The sequence below is a fragment of the Miscanthus floridulus genome, unplaced genomic scaffold (genome assembly GCF_019320115.1).
Source record: "Miscanthus floridulus cultivar M001 unplaced genomic scaffold, ASM1932011v1 fs_796_1_2, whole genome shotgun sequence".
In the NCBI taxonomy this organism is placed as follows: Eukaryota; Viridiplantae; Streptophyta; class Magnoliopsida; order Poales; family Poaceae; genus Miscanthus; species Miscanthus floridulus.
In genome coordinates this window covers 16,463-22,845 of record NW_027097285.1, presented here as the reverse complement: position 1 = coordinate 22,845, position 6,383 = coordinate 16,463, and the positions used below count along the sequence as shown (strand labels likewise).

The following is a 6,383-nucleotide window of genomic DNA, read 5'->3' as shown; positions in this document are numbered from 1 at the left end:
TTTTTTGCCATGTTTTTGCACTGTCGCCAAACATGTATGGATTGAAGGAGAAACGGGAAGGAGAGTGGAGAGGAGTGGACGGGGATTGTGGTGGGGCTGTTAGATGTTCTCGGGAAAGCACTTGGTGGTGCTCATTTGGAGCTCGAGCTCCACGGGTAATGGCGGAGGTACCTCTGGCAAGAGCAAGACGGAGGAGAGGGATGACATGTGGGTCCTTGGGCCAGTGAGACAGTGGGAGGGAGAAACGCAGGCTGGCTTGATTGGTTTCTGGTCCACCAGTGACCAATTTAGCAACGGAGAATGTAGGGCATGGGGAAGGAGTTGGGCTGGTGGATTTGGGCCCGAGAGAACTAGGTCAGGCCGAAAAGAAAATAAAAGATTAAGAGAAAAGGTTTGGGTTGGTTTTGATTTGAATTCGGCCCAAGACAGGTTTTTAAGGTTTAATAGTTTTGCAAACTAATTTAGAAACTTATTTTATACTATTTGAATCTTGCATCTTCTCAAACTTTAAAACTTGATTAAAAATAAATATATTTGGAACTTGTTTCAAACCATTATCTTTTCATACTTTTCAATCATTTTTGAATGTCTTTTTATTTTTTAACTTCCTTATCAAACCTTTTAAACTATATTTTTACAAATCATTGAAAACTATTTTGATGCTCTTTTGAGATATTTTTAACCCTGTTTTTAAATAACCATTTAAGGCATTTTGGATCCAGTTTTAAATAACAAAAATAAACTATTTCTAAACCACTTTGAAACTTAATTTCACAAGCGTTATTCTGATTTCCGAAATATACAACTATTTTGAGGAATTAAACCCCCCTTTTTAAAACAAAATTTTCAAATTAGTTAATACACATTTCCAACACTTTTGGAACCCAATTGTGAACTTGTTACCACACACCAAAAATTAATGCAAAGGAATCAAATAGAACAAACAATTAAATTAACATTGTAAAAAAATTACAAATTCGCATTTGTGCCACTTGTTACTCCACACTGACAACAAATTTTAGAAAATGATTAAAATCATTGATTTCATTTAGTGTTTTCTCGTCACATCCCAAAATAGAAATTTTAGGGTGTGACACATGTTCTGACATCTAAATCTGTTAAATGTACAACACCTCATAATCACATCTAGTGGGAGAAACACTGAAAACTTGCTTATTAGTTGAGGACTTGAGCCTTTTCTTGGATAAATCAGTGTTGTGTGCTTTAACTGTCAAAATTGGGTCACCATGTTTCAAGAAACCAGTTAATCCGATTTTACCAAAGTGCAAGCCTAAGATGTGGGGATACGCTCCAATCTTGTGTACGTTCTCAAAGTAGCCATAGCATCTTCTACTGATACTTCTTGTTTGTCCTCTCATGCTCTTGTCTTATATCTTTATTACTATGCAATCTCTTGTATGGTGCCTCAATTTCTTGCACTTGAAGAGAGTAATGGGATCCATGACCTTCTTCATGTGCTGCTTGTTTCTCTTCCCTTACTTGGACTTGTTACTTTCATGATGAGGCATGAGACAATCCTCATCCCTTCTTCAACTTCTTCACCATGTCTTCATAGTTATCTTGATAAGGTTGAGTATTGCTCTTGCCCTTATGTAACACTCCAGCCCATTAGTAGCATGTAGTAGTTGTGAAGTTAACCCTTGTGGCCCAAGTGTGGCTCATGTATGGTTGTGGTGGTTGGTGGGTTTAGTACCACCTTGGAAGTTTAGGAGGGTGAGGGCCAGTTTATAATTCTTATCATTCCAAATGTAACACCTCCAGGTTAACCCTTTTGCACGAAGCGAGGTGCTACGCGTATGCAGACCCATTCCACGTGCGGAGCTAGGCCATATCACTACTACATAAAGTCAATTCACCGCCGAGACCTTCACCAACGGTTTTGAGATAATCGGCGGTGATACATATCACCGTCGGCTTATGACCTATGGGGCCCCTCCTGGCCGAATAACTGGCGGTGATGAACGCTTTCGCCACCGGCTTGGCGTATGATCCGACGGTGAACACAATCTCAACCTTTACCGCCATGTCATTCGCTGAACCAGCAATAAAGGTGTTGTCATCGCCGGCTGCTCGTCCTATGTCCGACGTCGAAGAAACCGACAGAGGTAACAATGCTTTTACCTCCGGTGCCAAGATGGTCGTGTGTGCTACAGTTAGATTCAGCGGTGAAGTAGGTTATCACCGTCGGATTATCGTATGATCCGGCGGTGAAGCAACCATTGTTTGAATGGACGCGTTGGGTACGCTGCCAGGTGAGGCGAGAATTTGATGTCTACTGATGAACTCCTCTGGCAGGATGCCACATCTACCATACAGAATGGCAAGGGTAGGGATGAGATGAACTTTTCTGCTGTCCATGTTATATGCGATGATGGTTCTTTCCCCCCAACAAAAAAAAATCAAATTCCATTCTGGGTGAACTGCAATCGTGGAGGCAGCGGCGTCGAGCAAGACAGTCAATTTTAGGTGTAGTTTTTAGTACTAGTAGCCTAGCCTAGTAGTACAATATGACGGGTGCATTGTAGTACCAAACAAATAATTCAATTTGCAAAGAAAACAAAGAGCACACTAGTTTAGCTGAAATAATGACAACATCCATCATTAAGAAAATTAACATGTCCATAGACAAGCAAACAACATTGGTCCTTTTAAAATACATGATAGAGAGATACATCAAATGCAGCTTTACTGCTCTGCTAATAAATCCAAGAACAAGGGAACATAAGGAAGGTAGTATGGTCTGCAAATGAACCCTTTTTTAATGGTACATCTACCATACCAAAAGACACGGGCAGGGATGACACGAACTCTTATGCAGTCCATATCATATGCGATGATTGTTCCATCCTCCCCAGCAAAGAAAATCATATTCCATTCTGGGTGAACTGTAATCACTGTGTATTTGGAAGCCCAATCCACACCACCAAATCTAATATTAATCCTTCCAAACAGGATCCCCGTGCTGACCGTATGCTTCAATGTTTAATTATTAGTACCACAATCTTCAAGGATCTAGATTGAAAGCTTAGAATAATTACGACTAGCAACAGTACATACACACAAGTGACCCTGAGCTTGCTGCATGGAGTGGTGAATACCACTAGGCCTATCAATTTTGAAAGTCCACAAGAGGAAATAACCGGACAAAGATTCGTCAATGAAGTCCACAACTGATACCAAAGTACAACTTTAACAACCATTAACAATTTTCATGGTATGACCTCATCTAAATTTAGAGTAGCACCATAGAGATATATATAACTCAAACTAGAGTAGCAGTTTATGGATCTGTAACCATTACAATTCTAGCTAAATCAAGTCTAACCATCACACTTACAATCAGTACATGAGCTCAGAACTTCTTCCATAGAAGACAAACAAAGATTAAGAGAACTACAATTACAATAATTTTGAAGGAGAAAGATGGTGGAGCAGTTGTTGGGTTTTGAAGATAGAAGTCATCATCATGAGCTAAGGGTGGATTTGAGTTGGTTCTTGACTTTAAGGCAGCAATTCCTTCTTCATAGGAGTTGTACTTTTTATAACAAGCACCACAAAACCTATGAACTTGTTCCTAGTAGTCAGGCCAGTTGTAGTAAACTCTTTGCTCACAGCCATTGAACACAACATAGCATGGACGGCTCATCTCAAATCTGCACAACCCAAACAGGCTGCCTCAATTTTCACAAGTAGAATGTTAGTTAACAAGTGGTAGTGATCATCATTGGCATCAGTAGCAACATGTGTAGCTTAAACATTAGTGCCTTGGTCATGTAAATGATGTACATAAAGCATTGATTTGCTTTCGATGCCTTCCTCTTGTTTGGAACCAAATGGATAACTATAACTAGGTTGTCAACAAGGAGAAGACACAGAAAGCAAACATATGAGCTGCATCCTAATACATCCAACAACCATATAGACATCATTGGCACAAAAATATGGCCTCAGATATGTTACAAGTTCAAAATAGGTATAATCAAGCAAGCACTTGATAATTAACAGGTCTAGTTGTACACAACTATTTATAGTAAGAACACTGAACATATGCAGAAAACCAAGATAGTAGCAGAAAAACAACTAGTGCCACCTCCTAGTTCTTTTCATCATCATTGGCCTAACCAGATCTCCAACACTAGAATGTTTGTTGTACACCTCATGTTCAAGCAAGGACCAAAACAGTGAAGTGTTGACGGTAGTTAACAACCATTAAAAACCATCAATAAAACATGCATAAGGTCTCTAGGCCCACCTGTCGGTCTCCATGTTGCAATGTCAGTTCTCCACCGCCTCCTAGGTTGCATCTACGCTGTTCATTAAGTCAGTTTGATCTAAGGGCTCACGTTGGATGCTCCGGGCTATATAATTAGCCCCTGCTCCCCTGAAGGCATCAAATCATTTGAGAAGACAAAAATCCTAATTATCCTTAGAGCTCCATCATATTCTAGGGCATAGCTAGTTAGGCTAGGTCTAGAGGGAGGCAAGCAGGCTTCGCTTGGATTCTCGATCGTGTCAAGAGCGTGGTTTGGTATAATGTTTGTACCCCCTCTCTCTTTTGTATCTCCATTACTTTTATATGCTTGCTATAATTGTTATGACAATATTAGTATTCATCTTATTCATGTTCTTCGTTATAATGTTCATTGTCTACTTTGATTATATACCTAGTATAGTTGGATTATCATCATATTCATGCATATGTTCATATATCGCTCACCCTAAGGATCCATGGGTGGGTGGTCGACATTGTGTAAGCGTGGTGCTTATACGTTGTTTACCTACGGATACACCCTATATTTCGGATCATGTGGTAGATCTCGAACGTGACACTCCCGTTGAGTCCTTTGTAGTCCACTCCCCGATGTAGGTAGCACGTAGGATCTGGTTACGAAGGGGGACAAGCTCTGTTCTTAATCTCCCTTAGTAATATCCCTTATGTGTAGATATGAAGATGATCTTAGCAATGACTATTAGGTGTAATTGCACTAATCAATGTATGCTTTGACTTATAATTAAGAATGACTTAGGAATTATTTCTCTAATATTCTACCTGACCATGCTAATGCTATAAAAAGGAGTACTCTGAGTGATTTATCATTATCATTGATCAATACTTATCATATATATATATATATCTTATCCTATGACTTCCCCTGTTGTGAGTAGAATATTAGTTATGGTTTACTTCTCCATCAATAGTATAAGTTATCAATACTTGTCCATGCTAGACTTTCCCTATGGTAAAAATATAAATAACGATACCTAGAATACTCTCGGGTGAAGTGCTACAATGGTATATTATCTGTGCGCTTGTAGATCCCTTTTCATTCATATCTATATATTCTTTCTAGTCACATAAGTTAATAAAGAACTACTTAGAGTTATTCTAATAGTAATGCTAGGTAGTACCAACAAGTATCTCTGACATCATTACTAGGGATGACAACCTAGTAAAATAATGTTAGGAGATATAGGTTTATAATAGGTGGCTACTAAAATAAGTGACAAGTTAATAAATACTAATTTTGTGAATTCTCTGCTCCAACCACTGCCAACATCCGTACTGGACCTAATGTCAATGTTGGAGACAATGGATTCGAGCTCAAGCCGGCTCTCATCAACATGGTGCAAGCGGGCTAGTTTTGTGGAAAGGCACATAAAGATGCTAGTGCTCATCTCCAACACTTTCTGCTGCAACACTTTCACCATCAAGGGAGTAACCAAGGATGCCATACTACTTTGCCTCTTACCATTCTCACTTTTGGGGAAGGCGAAGCAGTGGTTCTACGCCAACAAAGATAGAAACACTACATGGGATAATTGCTTCACTGCCTTCCTAGCTAAGTTCTTTCCCACAGGTAAGACCAATGCTCTGCGTGGGAGAATCTTAAGTTTTCAGCAACAACATGATGAATCTGTCTCTGAGGCATGGGAACGCTTTCAAGACTACATATTAGAATGTCCTCATCATGGGATGGAAAATTGGCTACTCATGTAGACTTTCTTCTACGGGTTGACCAACAGTGCCCGTGAGACTATGGATGCTGCTGCTGGAGGTGCTTTCTTGTCACTTACACTTCTAGCTGCGACCACTCTTGTGGAGAAGGTGCCCTCCAACCAAGGCTGGAATGAAGAACGTGTTTAGACCCGCAAGAGAGGTGTAGATATGCATCAACTCAAGGAGGTAGACATGCTATCTGCCAAGATGGATCTACTGATGAAGAAGCTCGAAGACTAAGCTAATGAAAAGCAAGAAGTCATGCACATTCATGATTCACGCATGACCAATGTTTTCCTAAACGCTAAACGGTAAACAGTCGGTCACCTACCGTTTAGCCATTATTCAGGCAAAACGTCCCATT

At 39.9% G+C, this 6,383-nt stretch overlaps 1 non-coding gene across 1 annotated transcript; it reads right to left on the bottom strand.

Annotated features, from left to right (window-relative positions):
• Positions 1 to 5,888: 5,888 nt before the first annotated feature.
• LOC136533166 (small nucleolar RNA R71) lies at positions 5,889 to 5,997 on the bottom strand. The gene has a single exon (XR_010778407.1). It is a non-coding gene; the product is annotated as a small nucleolar RNA R71 (small nucleolar RNA).
• Between the last annotated feature and the right edge of the window lie 386 nt (positions 5,998 to 6,383).